The sequence below is a fragment of the Haemaphysalis longicornis genome, unplaced genomic scaffold (genome assembly GCF_048455015.1).
Source record: "Haemaphysalis longicornis isolate Haplotype H1 unplaced genomic scaffold, Haemaphysalis longicornis Haplotype H1 scaffold_6, whole genome shotgun sequence".
NCBI lineage: Eukaryota > Metazoa > Arthropoda > Arachnida > Ixodida > Ixodidae > Haemaphysalis > Haemaphysalis longicornis.
This window is the reverse complement of record NW_027526407.1, coordinates 207,784,327-207,807,208: the sequence shown is the minus strand read 5'-3', so window position 1 is coordinate 207,807,208 and position 22,882 is coordinate 207,784,327.

Here is a 22,882-nt window from a genome sequence, read left to right as displayed (position 1 = left end):
CACATCAACCCCCACCCGAACCGCTTGATTAAGGAGGACAGCCAACTAGCCACGTAATTTTGACATCCAAATCTCGCACCAGCACCACCGGCATTTCAGTAGCAGCGGCAAGAAGCCTAGCTGTGCGTGCACGCCCCCCTTTTTTACCCGCAAACTGTGCACGCATAAACCGGCCACCGATGATGACGCATACTTAGGCGAAAATGTCGCTCGGAAGGCCTTCCAAGCTCAAAAAGAAATATGGGCTCAAGCCGGCATTCCCGCTGGGGAAGTTTCTCTTCTACCGGCAGGGATTCGCAGCTACTTGGCGAAGTGAATTTGAGCGCCAACAGTGACGGCGAGTTTCGGTCGTTTTAGGGGGCTGCCCTTTGGTAACCGTTACCTGGGCTTCGCGAGAGCGGCGTCTGTTTTTGTCCACGTATCCGAGTGAGCGAACACAGCAGGGACGAAAGGAAGAAAACGGAGAGGAGTGTCTGGCGAAGGCTGAAGGGGAGTACGACACGTGCGGCTATGGCGTCACCTCTCTCACTGCCTTTCCCTCACACGTATTATGCACCGCCACCAAGGTGTGCCCTCCCCCTGACACTTTCCCCAGACGCTGTCCCATTCTCTGCTAATCGAAACCACATGACGTTTGCGCGGGTGGTTCAAACACCATATGCAACAACATGCTCGCTGCTCAATTGTGCGGGGCTAATCCGAACCATGTGACTATTGCGCGGGAGGTTCGAAAACGATTTGCAACATGCTGGCCGGCGGCGGCGACGCACTACGAGGTAGCAGCAGAGTAACCCACGGCCGCCGCACGTTCACTGATAACACGAACACTTCCTGAGACTCGGCAGAAATGCGCCATGACCGAAAAGACTGCAGCTCGCGCTGCGCACATATTTCATATTAGGGAGTGTAGTAATCATCAGTGCATTTTTACGCCCATCGGTGCTTCAGTTTATTTTTCGCAATCATCTGATAACCGCACTACCGCCGTTAGCTGCTGACTGCGTAACTTGCCAAATGGGTATCGGCGGAGGCAAGGGGGAAAATAGTTGTGAAAGAGGGGCGAGCGGTGGTGAGGAGGAACCCCGGAGCAGCGCCGAGTAAATCGATGACACCGGAATGAAAACTGGGGGGGTTAGACATATACTGCTTAGCAGTAAAAAGTTCCCAGTTTTCAATGTGTGGGTTCGAGCTTGTGGATACTCCATGATCAAAACCTATAAGTGTGAAAAAGTATTGATGTAACCTATTATAAATTTTGGACGATGCTATATGTACTACGTAGTGAAGTCCCACCGGATTTTGCTATACCCAACACCGATACAGCATTATCTAGGTGCAGTCAGAAACACTTTTTTATATGTTTACATGTACTTTCAAGCGTTCTGAGGGACAACATGGCTGCTTGTCACTGCTTCCGACCGATCATCCATGGGCTGATCCCACCAATCTGGCTGCCACAAATCACGGTAATAACGTGGAAGTCTTCGATTGTGGGCTGGACTGACACACACAATTTGCGCCAGGGCTGTCAAGCTGGCGGGGCAACTTCCTGATCGCGGTATCAACCCACCACAGTGGCTCGAACACTTGCCCAGTATGAAGGTAGCTATTTCTGGCCTCGTTGGTTTGGCCCATAATGCTTGCTTTACTGATGTTTAAGTACAACACCTGTGTCGACTGGCGAGCTTATATTTCCTTCACCAGCTTCTCTAGCTCGCCCAGACTTTCTCGATACACAACTCTAACCTGACGTGCGAGCATATCTGTATGTCGTGTGGTTCCTTGTTAATGAACCAGACCATGCAACTGAACGGTGCGAATGCAGATTTGATGCTTTCAGCGCGTTTCACTTCTTCCTTCAATCAACAAGAGAGAAACTGTCAGTAAAGCTCGGAGAAAGACGGGGCGAGTCAGGAATGCTGCTTGGACATTTCCTAGCATCATATAAATAGTGTACTTAATCTTCCTCAGAGCCAAAACATCATTTTAGGTTGTAGTGAAACAGGCCATTCTTTCTAGCGCTCCTTTGTTTATATATTGAAAACCAATCTGCCCAGAGGCACAGTTTATAAGTTATTTGTGTATATGGCTAATTTTTTACATTTTAACATTTATATGCTCTCATTGTGTAGTATGATACTAATCTTGAGCATATCATTTTCGAAACAGAAGTGGTTTTCTTTAGGTGGCAGTTCCTTTTCTCTACAAAAAAATAGTGCTTACTGTAAAAAGGGTTCAAACAATAAAAAAGGAAATCTGCTTTAAATAAGGACGAGAAAGGTTCACGTCAATTTATAAGGCTAAGACAAAGATTATGGCAGTCACTACACGTGCTGTGGTTCCCGTAGGGCTAACAAGTGATTTGCAAAAAACTGGACAACACTTCCCATGGTGCGGTCACATGCGGTTCTGCACAGATGGCATCTGGCCCCATTTTGTCTGACTGGCAATGAAAACTGCCTGCTTCAAAATAACAAAGACATTTTTTAGCCACATTTATATGCAGGCAGAAAGTGTTGTGCAGCCATTGCACATAATACTGCCTGGTATGAAAAATGTGCTCAATAAGTTTCGCAGGAAAGCTGGTTTCGAGAATTGAATCGTGCCATAGGACGAAACAAAAACTATAAATGAAAAACAACACAACAAAAGTCCTGAGTTTTGCCATGCATATTTTTGTGCTCTTTCAGTATCATGTTTACAAGCAGCATAGCCATACTGTTAATTACATTGTACCTTTGGTCTCATAGGTCACCCAGAAAGGACACCACCAACTGAAGCCGAGGAAGTAGTGTAAAAAAATTCACTTTATATTGTAAAACAATAACAGTATTGATGTATTCTTGAAAGAAGAAACAACAGCCTCCCTTGGACCTTTTGCATGCAGACATATTTTTAATTACCTGCAAACATTCTTTTTATTTTACGGTGAAGGGATGGGGCTGCTTCTTTTCCTTCAGCTTGTTAAGTTGGCCGTTTTTTTCATATATGACCAGGTATTTAAGCATTCAGAAGTAGATGCGTCCTGATCAGGTATATCTTGAGTCCAACTGATTAGGCGTGTTCTGATTTTTGTCATGCTAAGCGTCACACTCCGAATGCTCCCCATGAGCACAAACGAGTTGCAGTGAATGAATGAAGATAGCACGTAATTCTTTTATCAACATGTAACTGCCTAAGAGTTCACATGGCATAAAATTAATAGCGGTTGCCCAGCAGTTGGGCAACATGCCACTATTTAAATTAAATGCAAATGCTACGCGACAGTTTTCCTCCAGCTTAAAGACTGCCTTTTTCATGTAATTTCTAGTTCATAAATATACCATACAATGCTTGGATGCAGCAGCTCTCATAAACTACAAAATGACAAGAATAAGATGGGCATTGCTTCCACAGATGATCTTTTTGTATCATTCCTGACATGAAATTTCCAACTGAGTCTTTGTATCTTGGTAACAAACTGTTTCAAAGCACAATGCAAACCGTGATGAAGAAACAGCATGTGTCAGGTGCATAGCCTGGGACACTGTGCAGCTGAAAAAAATAGCTATATAAGTCTTCCTGCTTCATTTTCCTGTGTCTACAATACAAAGCGCCTTTATTAACAATAAAATCAGGGTGGTAGGAGGGTGTAAAACGTTTAATGATCGCATTGCAAAATAATGTGCCTTAAAGGAGCCATGAAGAGAAAACACAAGTTTGGTTCATTCAAAAGATTGTCTCGTTAGAATCATACTGACACCACTTTTACTGTAAACTTTGCTCAAATAAGCTACATAATTAGGAAAAAAGGGAATGGCCATGCGACCCACTAGCTCATTTCTCGCAACAGAACCTATGATGTCATACCAGACAGCTCTGCGATTGGCGGAGGGCGGCAAAGGCAAATTAGGCAGAGCTTATAAGCTTGCCAAACAAGCTATTTGCGCTTAAATTGAGGGCACATTCTTTTTAAAGCACTAAGAATGGTGGGACAAACAGTGGAGGTTACGAAAGCACACTTAAACATAGAAGTACCGATGCATACTGCTGTTGCACTATGCTTGGTTTAGCTGCACAGGACTGTAGGGCTTTGGGGTTGTTTCAGACGACACTGGCCGATTGACGCAAGCGATGATGTCTTGCATGACCGTATTTGTCAAGGGAGCACCATGTTTCACGAAACGATTGTCTCCATGAACAAAACAAGCCAGGTACAAATACGTTCACAAACAAACCAAGGACAGAAAATGGCTTGCCACAGTGTGGTGGTGCCATCTAGGTTCACTAACCGTAAACAAGGCCCTGTGATGTCATTGCAGACCACGAAAACGCATTTAGCGGGAAAATCAAAATTTTAACTTGCATTAATTAATTTCTCAATGAATAAAGCACCGTTTGCATTCGGAAAAGCGGTGGGGGCACTATAAACACGAAATCTTTCGAATAACACAAACTTGTGTTTTGTCTTCATGGCTCCTTTAAGCTTTTTTTTTTTAAAATGCTATGAATGAACTGCTTCACATAAAAGGCGTATCTTACAATATTCTTAGCCTTGTATGGCTTTCTCGCACAGCTTAGACGTCGTGTGAAAAAGCCAACTTAGTCTAGCAGCTCAAGGCAAGGCAGGCGCCCCTTCTCCCGTTTGCACTCGAGTTTAACATGAGCACGCATTAATTAACTGCTGCATAATCGAGTAAAACTGAAGGCACTTCGCACTATGAGGCACAGGGCAGCATAGTAGACCTCTCACTCGAGGATCTTCAGCGTAAACCAAGACATCGCGTACAAAAGGTAATTTTTTTGGCTTTATAAATTCAATGCAGCCTCGGCAGCCAGGAATCGAACCCCAGACATTATACATCCCTGCAGCCACAGGAGATCATGAGAGATCTGAGCAAACTGGCACCTCAGAAATCTCATTAGGACGAATAAAGCTACCGTGTGATATTATTTAGAGGGTTTACAAAACCCAAGGATAGACACCATAGGGGCACTAGATACATACTTGCTTACACAAAACTCCAAAGTAAAAAAAAAAAAATGATGCGGGCAGCCGAGGCACGGTATATCTACGGTGTTGACCAACACCATGTATTGTGTCCTGGCCGACCACGTAATTTCTGTGCCTGCCTCCACTGGAATGTGAAAGGCGCCGTAAATGGCCCTGTGGTCAGCCATAACCCATTACACATCCAAGACTACAGTGCAAACTTTGTCGTGACGGAAACCACGTACGATGCCGTTTGCACGAAGGTCATGCCAGCCTGCCTCATAGATTGCGCTATATCGGTAGTGCATATAACAATTTCTGGTGGGACTTCACTAGGTGGTACATATAGCATCGTCCATACATTTTCAACAGTAAAAAAATAAACGTAGTAAATAAGCAGTGCATAAGCTATCCCTACCTCTTCATTGTTTCACAACTTACTGAAAGACTTGTGCTTGAAAATGTCAGGCTGGAATGGATGCGTAGACCAGGGTGGTCTTGACATTGGCCTAAATAACTGAGTTTGATTTCCAGTACACACGCTGCTGTCTTCATGGCTATCAACTACCGTGTTACTGTAAACCCTCGCTTGAAATGTACACAGAGTGAGAACGCACTGGTGGATATAAAGTATACCATCAATTACAAGCTAGGCAAGGTCTGGAACCCGTTTGGTTGTGACAAGTGGCCTGCACACATCAGTTCCCACTGGAATGGCAGGATGAGTGCTGCAGACAGGCTAGGGGCACCGTGACTGCAGTCAAGAGATGCTGCAAGAGAAAGAAATGGAGCATGAGGAATGAAACACCGTTGAGGCAGCAGTAAATAAACAGTCTAGGATGAGTAAAAAAAAGGTCAAACGACAGAAAAAACCACACAAGCAGTGCTCTTGCCCGCCCTGCGTTATGCGGGTCGTTCCCGCTGAATTTCCATCGGTTATTGAACGCCGACTGGCCTCAATATTAAAGATGAAAACACATAACGAAGTAAGCATCCCTTGGCAGGCACTCCTGGCAAGCAAAAGTGCTGGATGCAGTAACGAGGGCAACAAGCTAAAGCAGTGTGTTACAACGCCCTCACGAAAACCTTCCCAAGAGCGTCCTGTCACGCTCCTAACTTCACCAATAGATCGTACTGCAAGTTCATTTTCGTTACAACGCGGTTAGCACAAGGCACGTTGTCTAGAAAAAGCGTCGAGGCTAACAAGTGATTTTAATGGCGCCACAGTAAAGAAGAGACAGAAACGCCATGGGCGAGACGGGTTTGCATGCGAGCGAGTTTCCGCGCCGTGCAACAAACCATCAACAGCTCGCGATCGCCGACAGAGGCTAACAGAGCAGCATAAACAGTGACAATGACGCAAGACGGTGAGAACGCGCCTTTCAGTAGGAGGTATGCGAACTGATTGCAAACCCGCCAAAAATGAGCGCTCACCTGAGTCGGCCGATGGTGGATAGTTGAACGCCCACAGCTGATTGCAAAGCCGTAGAGCCAGAAGACGCTGGAGCTGTTGAACGACGATTGACAGGGCGACAACCATTCACACTTGCGTTGACAGCAAAAGTCCAACGCGGCTACTTGAATCTCTACGGCGCGCACGCCGTGTAGGCAGCACTCGGAAAAATGTAAACATACCGCTCGGGAGCGCTGGGAACAAACGTGACGTCACATCCGCCTAGCGCTCATCCTCACCCGCCGAAACGGTCGGTTAATTCCTCCCCTGAAGGGCAGGTGTTTAGTTGGGCCAGCACTTATTTGGATAGATATAATGAGGTGGTCGCTCCCCAGATTTTCCTGGGTGTTATTCCAGGCGACCTGAGATGCGTACTTGGTAAAAGCGAGATCCGGAGTGGTGTCCATGCTGATGCTGTTGCCGTACCGCGTGGGGTGAGCGGGATCAGTTATGAGAGACAGTCTTTCTTGCTGAGTGGTTTCCCAGAGTTGTTTGCCCTTGGGTGTGTCTCTGGCGTATCCCCAAGCCGTACACGGGGCGTTAAAATCACCCACTATGAGTAGGGGTTGCCTTTTTGCGATGTCTATTGCCTTCCGGAAAAGAGTTGAAAAATTGTGCTTTTTTCGGGGGTTACTGTAGACGTTTAGTACAAAAAGGCTATTTTCCTTTTGTCTCCTTCTCGTGGGAAAAATTTCTATGAGCACGTGCTCAATCAGTGAGATTCCGATGTCTTGTTGTATTACAGGAACGTTTCTCCTGGTCAGCGTGCAGACTGCGGGTTTGTCCCTGCTCTCATCACCAGCATTTGAATAGAAAGCTTTATAATTGAGTAATTTGGCTAAGCATCCAACTTCCTGCAGTGCAATGACATCAGGCGTTTCAGCGACGGAAAGGTTTGCGATGTGCTGCCTGGATGTTGCCTCTCTTGCGACGATATCCCCTGCAGTTCCATTGCCATACGGTGTAGCCCTCAATAATGTTGGTGCTATTGTCGTTATTCCTATCCATGTCGAGAGTTGTGGTTCCTACTGACGCTTTAACTGTTTATGGGCTTTCGACTGATGACGGGCGAGCGTAGGGTTTGTGCACGGCCACTCGATGGAAACCTAGTTTCCATCGAGCGGCCGTGGTTTGTGCGTCTTTATGGGGCTGATACTTGCGCTCGAGTGTGCAGGTAGCGATATGTTGGCTACTAGACCTTCTAGCGCTATAACCCGACTCGATAGACCGTCAATTTGAGTGTTTAGCGTCTGTGTTAAGTTTGATGCCATAGCTTCAAATCTACTGCTTAGGTCATTGCTTAATTTCTCGCCAAGGCTCGTGCCAAAAGTTTCAAGGGCATGCTTGAGATTTTCTTCAACTCTCGCTTCTACCGCTTCCAAGCTGTGTCCGCTGTGCGGTTCCTTGCTTTTGTTTCTTTTTTTCGGTGGAGGCGGGTTTTGGTTTGGGGATTCAATGGCAACTTCCATTTCTGTGAATTCTTCTTTAGTGTTTGACTGGCCGACGGCATCTGTTGTGGTTTGTCTGCTAGTATAGGCCGGTTGTTGGCGCTCCTCATTTTTTTCGTGGGCTTCCGGCGCGCTAGTGGCGTTTATTCTTTTGAGACTACAGATCTCTTGCTTGAGCTTAGCATTCTCTCTAGTGACTTGCTCTAATACCTGTTTGATTCTAAAAAGCTCCTGCCTTAAAAGCGTGCTCGTCCTCGTGCTCGTGTTCGTCCTTTTGTGGTGCATTTGGTTTCTGTTGTTGTTGTTTGTTCGTTTATTTAATAGCCTCAAGGCTTAGTAGACACCAAGCGGGTCCGATCTATATCCAGGAAACTAGGTTGGCCTCCCGGATATAGTCCAGTAGGGAACGGTAGGCAGGACCATGGAGCCACCGATGGTAATGCGTGTCTTGCTGCATATTTAGGCCTGCTGCCATCAAACATTTTCTTCGAATGTCCTTAGTTCCAGGGCATGTCCATAGTAGGTGGTGAAGGTCTGCCGGAACCGTTTCCTCACAGCAGGTTGGACATTTCACATGTCCTCGGTAGTCCCCTTTCCATCCACTCGTGCGGGCAGGAGTAAGAGCCACGCCCAGTCGGATCTTTCGTAGTACAACCTCCTCCATCCTGGTAAGATTGAGGGGGAGGAGAACCGAACACGGAGGTATGAGAGCACGCGTTCGGCGTCGAAGGTCCTCCTTTGCAGCCATTCTTGTGGCCCATGGGTCACTTGGGAGCTGGGCGGGGGATGATGGGGCCGGGCAGTTGTGTGACAGGAAGTCAGCCCGTTCATTTCCTGCAATACTGGTGTGACCAGGAACCCATGACACAACCACTTTGGATGACATTTTGCTGTGGAGCTGGTGGATGCGTTGGCAGATGATGGGGGTCTGAGCAACCTGTTTCAAATAGTGTATCACTTGCGTAGAGTCGGTACGAATATTGATGGTATTCAAGTCTTCATTGGAAGCGGCTGCACATAGTAGGGCGTCGTGGATAGCCTGCAATTCCAGCAAGATTGGGGTGCATGTGGCAGAGGCGTAGGGAATACTGCCTTCGATGCTGGGATGAGTGGGGCTGGTCCACGCAGTGACTCCATGCGTTCCTGTGCATGAAGCGTCGGTGTAGAGGAGGCATTGATCGTCTGGTCCCGGGTGATTTGGGAGGGGAGAGAGCTGCGCTTTACCCTCCTTGGTCCGCCTTCTCTGCAGATGGCTTGTTTTGTTGGAGGTTATAATCGTATAACCCCAGGGTGGAAGCTCATCCTGACCTTCCGGAGGTGCCAAGTTGCCCGGGTTGAAGTGGTCGTACAGTGCATGGCCGTTCTGCAGACATGCATACTTTGACAGTCGCACAGCTCGGCGTTGATTTATGAGCTCGTCAATTGTGTTGAGCTGAGCTTGTTCCTGAAGGACCGGTATCGGGGTGATACGAGGGAGACCGGTGATGGCTCGCATGGCTTCTCTATTAATAGCTTCCAGTTTAGCATGTTGGGATACGGTTAGACGCTGAAACTGGGCTTCATAAACCAATCGTGGTTGGAGCACAGCGCACGCCAGCCTACGAGCGACCTCAGTTCTTGCACCACCCGCTTTTGGCGCAATGCGGCGGATCAGGCGAATGGTATTTGCCGCCGTTTGCCTCACTGCTTTCAGCCATGCTGTAGCGGTACCAGCCTGGTGAATATGCAGGCCCAGAATACGGAGCTCTGTTGCTTCAGCAAGCTGATGAGCGCCTATGCGTATAGATGGAAGGTGGACGGCGAGCTTCTTGCGGCCAGCTTTGTTAGCGACTGTCATGTACTTCGTCTTCTCGACGGATACAGTTAGACCAACCTTCGCTGCAAATGTCTGGATAACTTCAAGAGCCTTCTGCAGCGCTGTATACTGCATCTGTACGTTTTTGTGCGTCGACCATACTGTGACATCATCCGCGTAGATGAGGAAGCGTGTGTGCTGCACTGTGTCGAGCTGCCACGCTAAGGGAATAAACACAATGTTAAAGAGTATTGGTGACAGCACAGCTCCCTGGGGGACACCACGCACTGAGTGAAACAGTCCTACTGGCTTCCCTTCTACACGGACAGCGAATGTACGGTTTTTTAAAAAGGCGGCCACGTAATCAACCACACGACGTGGCAGGCCCAACTCAAGCATAGCACGTATGATAGCGTCGTGGGATAGATTATCATACGCCTTCGAAATATCGGTTGCCAGTATTGTACGAGTGGCGTGGCTGTAGGAGGACACATTCAAGATGTCTTCGGACATCGCCAAACCATCTTCCGTGCCAAGACCAGGACGAAACCCGATTTGTGCTGGGTGATATTTGCGATGCTTCTCCAGCCACCAAGAAAGACGTGTCGCCAGCATTCGTTCTGCTAGTTTGCAGATGGTGAGTGTCAAGGAGATTGGGCGGAGATTTTCTAATCGGTTAGGAGGTTTTCCAGGTTTAGCTAGAGGGATAACTATTGAGTGCTTCCATTCGGCCGGGATTCTTGAGGTTGTCCAGGTTTCATTAATTATAGCCAGAATAGTATTGAGGATATCTCCCTCCAGGTTTTGGTAAACCTCGTACGGTATACCATCCGGGCCTGGGGTGGTACGCTTTTTGGAACATTCAATATCGGCGAGTAGTTCCGGAAGTGTAAACGGAGTCTCCAGGCCGTCCGTGTCTGCCGCAGGAGGAGGGGGATTTTGGGAGAGCTTGTGTGGCACATCGTGTAGAGGGAAGCATTGTCGAGCTGCCCGTTCGGCAAATTCTTCTGGAGTCTCCTGAGCCGCAAGGCGGGAGCTTGCCACCGGATCCGGTGGTCGACGACCGTTTTCCATTGCTCGGAATGTGCTCCAAAGTGTGCGATTTGATGTACGGCCATTCATACCGTCGCACCACCGTAGCCACCTTTCACGGGAAAGAACCTTTTGGTATTGCCGGGCTTTGGCTGTAAGGCGGTTAACCCTGATCCTGTCCGGGAGGGAGTCCGGATTTCTCCGAGCAGCGATATCTGCTCTTTTCCGTGCCGCCCACAAATTAAGGAGGTGCATGTCAGGGTTCGGTTTGGACTCCTCTACCCACGTTTCAATCGTAGCCTCCTTTAGCTTTGCAGTTAGTGTACTGTGTAATGTAGATCCCGATAGTGGCACGTCCGCAGTAAGTGAACGGAATTTGTCCCAGTTGGTAATACAGGCCTTCCGCTTGACTTTGGAGGTAGTGTGCGGGCGTAGATCAATAAGTATGGGGAGGTGATCACTGCCCCAGGCGTCTGGCTGTACCTGCCAGTAGGGCGTCCGATTTCCCATGCACCACGTCAGATCGGGAGAATTTGTAGTGGTCGTGCGGGTAGGCGTGAAAGGAGCGTTTAGAAGCTGACACGCCGCGTCGAATAAGGTCTCGTAAATTTTTGTGCCACGTGGGGAGGTCATTGCGTATCCCCATTCCATGTGTGGTGCATTAAAGTCACCCCCGACCAGGATTGGGACGCCCGGGTACGCTCTTCGTAAATGAGCAAACCAGCCAAGACGTATACGGGCCGATGGCGCAGGGCGTATATACATCGAGACGAGTATAACCGTACCGCGCGGAAGACGTACGTGGACAGCAACTACTTCCTGGTTGGTGTTACACCAAGCATTAAGGTCTATCTGCGTATGTGGGTATTGAGCAGATACATACACGGCAGCCTTGCCGGAATGGGCATCCGTGGAATTCTTGCGCCCATCTGGTATGGTAGGGAAATGATATCCCAAAAAGCCAGGTAGTGGGTGCAATGCATTATGTTCCTGCAAGAGCAGTGTCCATATCTGTAGCTTACCGTATTGCACTCGGAATTTAAGTTCTGCGATTTTGTTTGCGAGGCCCCGGCAATTCCACTGTAGGATGCCTGGGTGTATTGACGTTGAGAGTTTTGAGTTGTCCCGAGTTTGCTGCTGTCTAGGGACTGCTATCGCCATTGTGCGAGGAGGGGCGATACAAAGTCCAGGATCGTTAAAACAAGCCGCGGCTATCGGATTCTCATTTCTGTTGTGTTGGGAGACTGTTTCTGCCCAGCTTACCCTATTTTCACCGCTGTTTCCACTGACGTTGTCGCTGTCGCATTGGTTCCTCTGGTGGAGCTTGGCCGAGGATGGTGATGGTGACCTGGTAGCACGAACAGTCTCTGCCCTCCGAGGATTCCTGGAGGTAGACCGCGACGCAGGCCTCTTCATTTCTCGACCACTTCTCCGTGGTTTTGATCGGGAACGGTGCCGCGCGCTGTCGTCCACACGAGCAGAGTTGCTAGAATGTCTCCGAGGCGTGCTTCGGGAAGGTCTTGACTGCGTCGTAGAGGACCGCCGCTGGGTTTCGCGGTCCCTCTCCAGCGCCTTGCGTCGCAAAATGTCGCAAATTTTATTGTAAAGTTATCCACTGCATATATGGGAGGGCTCAAAGTCCGCACAGAAAGCTGTCACTCACAGACATCTGCCAAACTTAGCCGCCACGGCTTACGGGCCAAAATCCTGTAGGTTACCCGCGCAGACGAAAAAGCACGTGGCGGTTAGAACACGCGCAACTTTCCTATCGCAGAACGATTAGCACAAGAAAAATGTCGCTTTTTGGGCTGGGGACCAGTCGGCTTCATGCGTGGGTTTGCGCATGGCCGTCGAACTTTCAGCGGCGGGAAACTTCTGTTGCGCGCGCAGCTTTGATGGTCTTGCTAGTCGGCAAGCCGTTGCCCATTAACGGGTCCCCTTTGGGTTGGAGAGCGACAGGTGAGCACGAGAGATGGCATCAGACAACAGTTTAATAGGGATTGAATGTCTCTGCTCCCCCCCGCGCTGCTGCTCCCGTCGGTGCCGCGCAACAATTCCAGCAGTCAGTAGTTGTCGATCGGTCGGGTCGTTGTTTGGTCGTAACTGGCAGTGGAAACACGCTGAACCTTCTCGTCTAGATTCGGGGTCTACGACGGAGGCGAGTATGGGTGGACCTCTCGTTTTCGAGTCCTCAACACGTCTGCCGCGTCCAATGTTTTTCCCGCGCTCCTTCGGGGGTTATTCTCCTCCTGTCACCACGCCCAAGCGCGATCAGAACGCGATCTCATTCACTCGCCTTGTCCCTGCATCCGGCGTCGTCGGCGTTGTAGTCGGCGTCCGCCCCTCCCCCATTCTCCTCGCCGCGCGAGCTGCGCTCTCCGCCGCTCACCCCCTCTCCTCTCCGATAGCGAACACTCTCTCGCGAGGGGCATTGGATTGGATTCGATTGGATTGAATTGGCTTGGATTTGGATTGGATTTGATTAAAGTGGATTGTGCTGCGTCATAGCCGCGGCAGACGCACTGGCGCTGGCGCGTCCCCTCACCGTTTTGCGCGCTATAAAACGCGGTGCCTGCGCCGCTCCGCTCCATCGTTCCAGCGCCGTTCCTCCGCTGTCCAACGCTGCGACTTGAACCCCCTATGCGTCGCATCTACACAGGGGTTCCCGCGAGGGTAGGTGGGAATTTTTATTCTGCGAGGTCGACCACTGAAAGGTCGTACGAGTACGAGCGATCATACGTCAGCGTGGAGTCCTACGTTACGCCATCGTCAGTGTTGACAAACAGCAACAAGAAAGGTAGGATTTGTTGCTAATAAAGAATAGCCTTAGCGCTGCCTCCTTGTTTGATTGTCGAGTTTTAATTGTGTTTAATCGATGCACCCTTGCCCCGTGGTAGCGGCGGCTGGCCGCTATGAACGGGGCGAGTAGAGCGCTCTGCTCGTGAGCGCTCTGCTGAGCGCTCACTTTGCGTGCGTTCAAACTTTCAAAACTATTCGCGAAAATGACCAAAGCATGCACAATAAAACTGATCCTGATGTCTGTGCTAGAGGTCATGTTTGCGATTCACCGCCTCTGTACTTACGGCGCTTAATTTTTCCGTCGGTGAATGCGGTGCTAATGCGGGAGCGATAGGTCGCACGCGTGCGTCAGCAGCGAGCAGAGGCAGTCGACCTTGAGAGGAACTCAGAGGAAGGTACAAACAGAAGAAATAGGAGAAAAGAAGGGCACGTCTCGACTCGCCCCAGACGAGCCGATGTGCAGCGTGGTAGATAAGCGGAAGCGATTTGACCAGCGTTAAGGTACGTCCTCACTTGCGGCGCCGCGTGCGCGCAGGACCGCGCGCGCAAAAACGCGCGCCGCAAAACGCCCTTTCGCGGCAAGATGACTCTGCCGCGAAAGAATAGCACTGGGACCCATTTTACGCGGCAAGGCGCTTTGCGCCAAACTCGGCGAGCCAATCAGCGCCCGGGTCACGTGAGCGAGGTCAGTGCTCTCCTCGGGGAGCTGGGCCGGCGCGGACAGACGGCGAGCGCGCAGAAACGTTCTTCCGTCGGAGAGGGCGAGGACCGGTTTGAGCCGCCGCCGCCTTTGCGCACGCGCGCTCCCAGTAGTGTGGCCTTCAAAAAGCGGCGGCGTTTTTGCGCGCGCGGCGCTGCGCGTGCGCGGCGCCGCAAGTGAGGACGTACCTTTAATCTTTGAAAGGTAGCGCAAAACACCACTTGAGGAGATAAATATGATTACAGCGATGGGGCAACAGACTCGCGTGGTTCGGATGAGCCACAAACAAAGGAGGAGCGTCTGGCGAAAGTGTGACGAGGAAGTACTGAGATCTACATACTGAGCCATGGCGGCGCGCTGGGAGATGACTTAGCAGCGCTTGCCGCCCTCCTCTCACACTTTCCGCCTGGGGCCTGTCGCTAGTTCCCGAGGTCGATTTCGCGGGCATTGCCTTCGTCGCCACCCCCACCGCGAAACCCCTGCACCGGGCGCCAAAGTGCTGCGCACTAAACAATTTCTCTTCTGATCACAGGTCACTGCATAAAGATAACGCTTGCCCTGCGTTCTCGTCTGCTGCGTGCTTCCTCGTCACGAGGGTAGTGGGGATAGTACTGAGTACAGAAAGTGAGTCAAAACAAGAAGGCAGGCCTGAAAACGCGTCATTGGGTTTGAACGAATGCATTAACTTTCTTCTTAAGCTAGTCAAACAGTTGTCTGGTTCGGCACCTAGTTCCTAGCCGATCCCACTGAGTGGGTATGAGCCATGGCACTTGTGCGGATACCACTACTGCAATTAACCATTGTTCTTTCTCAACTACGTGCACTGCCTCACGAAACTGCAGAAGAAGAAGAAACAAGAATCTCACGGCTACGATTACCTGTGCTGAGTGAAAAAGTCTTCTTCCGTGAGACGTCAGCCGGTCACGACAGCAAATTTGCGGCTGAACGTTCGGCGGCAACCATGGAACTCACCGAAACCGAGGGTGAGTTGTGTCCGGTAAAATGGCCCGTGTCTGGTTCTGCCAACCGTGCGTTAACTGCGCATTCACAGACACAAGCTCCTGAGGCTTGTCCGGCAAAATTAGGCGAATCTCGGCGGAGGGAGGAGGAGCGTAGTGGTGCAATGCTAGTTGGATATGGTAGGGTCCCAGAAGAGATTCCTGGCGGGAATAGAACTGCTTTATTGCAGCGGGCCTCGGAGCACGCATCCCTCGCCCTGGGCGCCCACGTTACCGCGCCAGAGTGGCCGGCGGGCCCTAGAGGCGCTGTATGTTCAGTGTCTGCGGCGTCGGACCACTCGGCCGGATCTCGTGCGATGGCGGCCTGGAACAGAAGTAGGAACTAAATATGTGACAGAAGTTGGCCACCTCCCCGTCCTCCCTTCTCCCACGTGTGACGCCGAGTTCTGTCTAGCGCCAGGTTGGAAACGTACCATGTGGCGGGGGTTTCTTTGAACCGCCGTTTTTCGACCGCGACTGAGCGAGGCCTTTTAGCGCGGCTGAGGATTGCTGGTGGGCACTACTTGGGGCAGCACCATGTACAGTGCGCGTCAGGCTTGTCTAGGGCAAGCGAGCGCACGGCTTCAGAGCATACTGGCGACATCTGCTGATAGCGGCTGGGTTAGAGATAGCTTGCCATTGCGCGTGCGTGGATCTCGGACAGGCCCTGGCCGGTTGTCGTTCAGCTTGGGCCTCTCAAATTTGCAGACGCCACCACCCGCAACGGGCGCTTCTTTTCTGCGTGCCAGCCGTAAGCGGTGACACCGGAGATCAGTGCGTAATTAGGCGCGGTGCATTATCACCCCGGGGTCTTACGTAATCGCACAACCGGTTCGACCGAAAGCCCTGCAGTGAATTCTTGTTGCGTGCTTTCCGTTTGGTACGCTTGAGATTCAGAAGAGTGGCGCTCGTTGCTTTAGGCGATTGCGTAACTGCCTGCGTAAACACGTCAAACGGCGCGTCTATCTGGCCTGTCACCGCTCAAGGCTGGCACTGGAAGACCAGCACCCCTCGTGGTTGGTGGCATCTGCAAATAAAAGCGGCCCATGCGAAATGACGACCGGCCCGACCCTGTCCGAGATCTGCGCACGCGCAATGGCAAGCCATCTCTAACCCAGCAGCTATCAGTAGATGTCGCCAGCACGCTGCGGAGCCGTGCGCTCGCTTGCCCTAGACAAGCCTGACGCGCACTGTACTTCACCCGTACATGGTCATCTGCTGTGAAAGGCAGCGATGGACTAGCGCTGTGGCAAGAGTCGAGCGCCTTGCATTGTTGGGCTTTATAGGCAGCATACCTGTCCTTGAAATGCCGATGGCTTGAAGTGTGTGGACTCGGGTGTTCTGGAAGACTCAGAAGTCGTGTCTGAAGTCTGCGTCCCATCAGAAGCTGGGCTAGGGAGAATCCTGATTGCCCCGTTTTTCCAGGGTAATACAGGAGTGCCAGGTACGGGCACTCTTAATCTGAGCAGTTACGCTGACTGCACTTAAACCCACTGTAAGACCAGCCCTGGAATATGCAGACATTATTTGGGACCCGTATCAACAAAATCTGATAAACAAAATCGAACAAATTTAAAATTTGGCAGATCGGTTCGTTTTCTCAGAATATTCTAGATGCACCAGCGCTAGCTGAAATTCCCTCATTCGCACACCGAAATCCTAACTGAAATTTGTATCACACAGATTTCATTAGAAGATTATCTCCTTCAGCCCTTCAAACACTCTTCGCGAACAAATCACAACAAAGCGTTTATCGACACCCACGTTCGCCACAGCAATACGCACCGACACTGTTAAAGACGATAGTCTTTCTTGGGCTCCTTAAACCCAGAAATTTTGGTCTGTCTGTATGTCTGTCCGTCTGTCTGTCTGTGACTCGATTCAGCCACCCGGCCAAAGCAAAACAATGCCTGCCCATTAGTCTTATATAGTCACAGCTAAATCTACCCGTCTATGTCCGGTGTAAGGTTCATACTTGTCAACATTGTTGAAGAAGAACAAGACATTACGCAAATATGAGACAGCAAATCAATACAGAAGTGATATTTGCAGTGTTCCTTTATAAAAAAATCAAACATGCTTGCTTTTGCGAAATTAAATACTTCATCAACTGCAGAAAAAGAATTCACTTCGCCGTCGCCTACTGTCGCCCGCGCCACTATAGCTTCTTGCGCCATTTTAAGAAATCAACCGGCAACAGTTACGCAAGGTTCCACTAGATAGGCCCCACGTTCTGCTTGCAACGCACGTGAAGTAGGGAAACGCGGTTCTATAAACGTTGAAGTAAGGCGCCTCGATTAACGCGCGTCTCCGCCGTACAGCAGCGTTCGCATCGAGACACCCGGTTTGGAGCAGTGGAACGCGGGAAATTTAAAATGATTTAAGCAAACCTTTGGCCTCTTTACCTTGGGAGGAGCGCGACGCAAGAGGAACAACATGAGAGGTGAGCGGCAAAGCGAAGGGAGGCATTTACTTCGCAATAGCCGATAAAGACTATCGTCTTTTCACGACATTTGCAACGAAAGGAGCAGATACGCGGCCAATTTTTTTTCCCTCCTCTATTTTCCACTGAAAGCAATTGCCCGACGGGCAGCAAACTGCGAAACTGCGCAACCAGTTATTGCTCGGGTTCAAAATTCCAAATTTGCATGAATGTGGTATTTGCTTGAAAAGGAATTTAATTGAAAAGTAATTTAATAAAATTTGCTTGTGTATGAATGTGGTACTTGAACATATGTGGTATTTACTTTTGAAGAGGCAAAATCCCACTGTTTAGTTGTCGGCCCTAATGTATATTTTTTCTTTCAAGCAGATATTGAAGTGGTTGTTTGATTGTTTTGTTCCTTTCCCATATATTTATGCCTGTCCTATGCATACTGTGTGCACTATTTCATTGTATTCTTTGTGCCACTGCTGCCTGGACCGCCGAGGTCTGCAATATATTCAAATATATCACCAGAACCTCCTCTACCGTGCGTACCGCCTCTCCATCACTTTGCGCGTACCGAAAACTCCTGGTTTCGTGGGAGGAAAACGTACATTTCAGCAACCGTAGAAAACTGGTTTCGTGAGAGGGTCCGTTGTCCGTCCAACCGACATCAGAGAACCCGTGCCGCGCCAAGCAACTCTTGCCCGCGTTTATTATTGCCATGCTGGTCGTGGAACTGAGGGACACTATTTCGGGAAACTGCGTGCAGTACTCTACGACGGAAAGATGTTCGCGGTTTTTGCAACAGAATAGGTTGCTTGCAAGATATTGTTACGGACGATCCAATGTCGCTGTAGGCATGTGTGGTTCAGGGTTTACCACTCTGTTGCTTGCGCACTGTTCGTAGCTTGTAACCGTACTTGCGACGTGCCACCAGACAGTATCTCTCGCTCGTTCCCTACACCAACGAAGTCCTTGACGTCGATCTCAAAGGAGGACCAACAAATTGGCTCGCAATGCCCGATTGAAAGGTGAAAGTGCCGAGGCTTTCCCTTTCTTTCCGCAATGGCGTCAGTGCCTCGCAAACAATTCTCTGCGGTGGAGGACCCGGGCTCGTTGAGTCTCGACGATGATGATGATGGTTAGGTTTTAATGGCGCAAGACCGACTAAGGGCAAAGAGCGCCAAAGAAGAAGTTATTTAATGGTCGATGAGACTGTAAATTCTAAAACGTGTGAGTAGACGTAAAAGTGACGCAAAAAAAGACAATGGAGATGGCTGGTGTATAGGGCCAGGATGATTACACGTGATATGACAGGAGCTGCAGAAATTTTACCTCAGCTAAAAACTTAAAAACACGTTGACGAGGAAGCATTGGTTCGTCGGCTAAAAAGTATGAAGGGTGCTGTGGAATGTGTCGTCTGTATACTTCAGGGAAATGTTTGTGTCGTGTTGTGTTAAGTGCCTTGCATTGAATGAGGATGTGGATCACGGATAGGGCCTCTCCGCACCTGCTGCAAAGAGGTCTTGGCGATCCAGTGAGCAAGTGCGAGTGCGTTGCGTGCGTGTGGCCTATCCGTAATCTAGCCAAGGCGACTTCTATGTATCTGTTGCGTGTATCGGAGGTGTACGGTCCCAAGTGTGGTTTTATTACATGTAACTTGTCTGTTTGTTCACTCCAATGTGTTTGCCATGTTTTGCGAAGTTGTTGTTTGATGTGTGGCTTCACGTCGGTGTAGGGTAATGTGGTTATGTCTACTGTATTCAAGAGTGTAGCAGCAGCAGCCATTCGATCCGCTGCTTCGTTCCCGGCTATACCATAGTGGCCAGGGACCCAGCAAAGGTCCAGTTCAATTTTGCGGACATACACAGACATAATACCCTTGATGATCAGATTTACAATGTAATTTTTCGTCAACGACCACCAGGGGGCCACGCCGAACACGCGCACCTTGCATGGGCTCCGGCTTCTTCGACCGTTCTTGGCTTTCCAAGGGCACGTCAAACGCTTAAATAGTTATCAGCGGCTTCCCACCAGCACGCCGGTCACGTTGATACCACCCACGTCGACCTCGGTCCACATATTCGGCCAAAATCACCAGCGGAAGAACTGACCCCGCCAGCGGCCACCGCTAGGCCTACTGCCGCCCAGCTGGCTGCCGCCGCCGCCGCCGCGCCGGTTCTACCGGCGCAGAACCAACACCCAGCTGCCACCATGCATCCGGCGCAGATCAACACCGCCCCCTCCACCGCCGCGCCGGTTCTCCCGGCGCAGAATCAACACCCAGCTGCCACCATTCACCCGGCGCAGATCAGCACCGCCACAGCCGCCGCCGCGCCGGTTCTCCCGGTGCAGATCAACACCGCACCTGCCGCCACGCACACGGCTACGGAAACCGCGATGGAGTTCGACACTCTCAGCGGACGCACAATCCCGCCACCAGGCCCCTGGAAGCAGATTCTACGAGAGCGCCGAAACCTCAAACAACAAGCAGCGCCGCCCACATCCCCGTTTCCTGTGCCATGCACCCAACAAACCACTCCAAGAAGCACACCGACGCCACGACTACCTGATAAAGACTATAAAGTGATCTACCGACCACGCACAGGACTTCGTGTAGCTGCCTATAATGGCCGTCAAATGACCCAAAGCATACAACAGGCAAGTAAAATCCCGGAGCACGTGTTCAACGCTTATGTAACGATACAACCGCAAGCGTTGCAAAATTTAATTGTCGCGAGCACGCCCGACGAAAACTGCGCCATGGCACTTTCTGAAGTTAATACACTACAGCTTGGTGCAGCAGCCTACGAAGTGCTACCCTACCTAAAGCCACCTCCAGGTACGGTTCGTGGAGTGATTCATGGATTGGACCAGGGCACCACGACGGAACAGTTACCCTACATTCTCGCGTCCAATGGACCCCGTATACTGCATGCGCGAATGTTGGGCACCTCCACCTCTGCCGTCGTAACTTTTGAAGGACCACATGTACCTTTCTACATCAAGGCCTACGGTCTCTTCACGCGGTGCCGCCCGTATCGACAAACTGTGCAGTGCTGTTCTCTGTGTGGTGAACTTGGACACAGACAGGACGTTTGTCCTAACCCTGATGCGCCTGTATGCGCCCAGTGCCACGCCAGAAACCCCACACCTGGTCATGAGTGTACACCTACTTGCCAACTCTGCGGCCTAGATCACCCCACGGCCAGCAAGGACTGCCGCAGAAAACTCCGCCCTCCGCCTCCACCTGTCCGGGTCCGGGAACGAGCATCCGCCAAGCAGCAGACCTTCCATAACCCGCCGGATCGTCAAACCCAGTCGATGCCTCATCCACAGAACGTTCATCGCCCAGCCCAAACCCAGGTGAGCTGGTCAGCTGTTGTCACCTCACAGCCCACTGCTCTTGACCAATTCCCCTCCCTGCCCGCACACCCCAACCAACCTCCTACCTCCGTTACCGACACCCGCATCCACACCCTCGAAGAAGAAAACGCGCGCCTACGCCAACAGCTGGAAGCTACGGAAAAGCGCACTGCCACCTTAGAACAGCGCATTCACGAGCTGCTAACTAAAATAGAACTCTTGACTTTACAACGTCAAGAAGTCACAGCAGCACCCTCTGCACCGCAAGTACCCATACCCACAATCGCTGCCAACATGCAAGGCCCCTCCCTTCCCTCTTCGGATGTAGGCCACATAGAAACACTTATACGTGAAATGGGCAACCAGTTCAACAGCCGCTTTGCTGCCCTAGAAGAACGCCTAGTCGCCATCGAAGAAACGGAACGCCAAGCCCATAAAAAGCCCAAACAACACACCGCTCCCCAAGACCCCAACAACGCAACCCCTAACCTCCCATCCCACGATGACACCTTCTAATCCACCTATGCACGACTCAACGCCTCCGTCCTCGCTACTTGTATGGCAATGGAACTGTCGATCGTACCGAAGCAAGCAAGCCTCACTCCTTCCACTTACACAGCAAAATTCACCTGACATCATTGCCCTACAAGAAACTGACACCGACCACATTGCATTACGAGGATACACAGCATACACCACAGACCCCAAATCCAGAACGGCCATCCTAGTCCAAGCCTCCCAAACGGCGCAGGCACATACCCTTCCCACCACAATAGACTACACATTCATCGAACTGCTGCCCCGCCGGAAGTCCCATACCAGCCTTTACGTTCTAAATATATACAGCTCACCCACCTCATCCCTCTCTGGAATTGACCGACTACTAAAACACGTACGCCAACGCACCAAAGGACATAAACTCGTTGTCCTCGGAGACTTCAATGCTCCGCACACAGCTTGGGGTTATCTGAGAAATAACCTTAAAGGAACTCGGCTTCAAGAAGCCGCTCAACAAAATAATCTCTGCCTCTGCAATACCTACGGCACCCCCACCCGCATCGGCAACAGTGTTTCAAGAGACACCTCCCCTGACCTCACGTTCACCTTTAACATCAACGATGCCATGTGGTCCTGCCTGGACGAAACCTTAGGCAGCGATCACTACATCATCCAACTTCAAATCCCACACCGCAAAAACAATCACCAGCGAATCGGCACGGCCAGACTGACAGATTGGAAAAAATTTCGTGAAAACTCCCCCACCGATCCCATCGACGATATAGAAGAATGGACCGCACAGCTCCTCACAGAAGCCTCGAAACATACCAAAGAGTTAGCGCTAACTGAAGATAACCCAGCCATTGATGCCCACCTGTTACACCTCTGGGAAGCCCGAAACGGACTCCTTAAACGATGGAGAAAACGCAAGACAAACCGTAAGCTCCGGATTCGCATCGCCAAACTCACGGTCGAAGCAGAAACTTACGCTCGTAATTTAAGCCAACAAAACTGGTCGGAGTTTTGCAATAAACTTCAAGGAACCCTGGGAACCCGTCGCACCTGGCATCTTCTCCGCTCCCTCATGGGAACAAAAGAATCCAAATCGACGACGGCGCATCAACTACGTAGACTGATACACAACTATCCGGGCACTGAGCAAGACCTCATACAAGAACTAGAGAAACCCCTCAAAGCAACATCGGCAAACCAAACGCAAGTTATCCCACCATACACCGGTACCCCCAATCTAGACTTAGATGAACCTTTTTCAATAGCCGAAATGGAAGCCGCAGTGCGTAACCTCACAAGAAACACCACCCCAGGAAAAGACAAAATTCCGAACAAACTACTTCGCAACCTCGACCCAATAGCCCTCGAAAGCCTACTACAG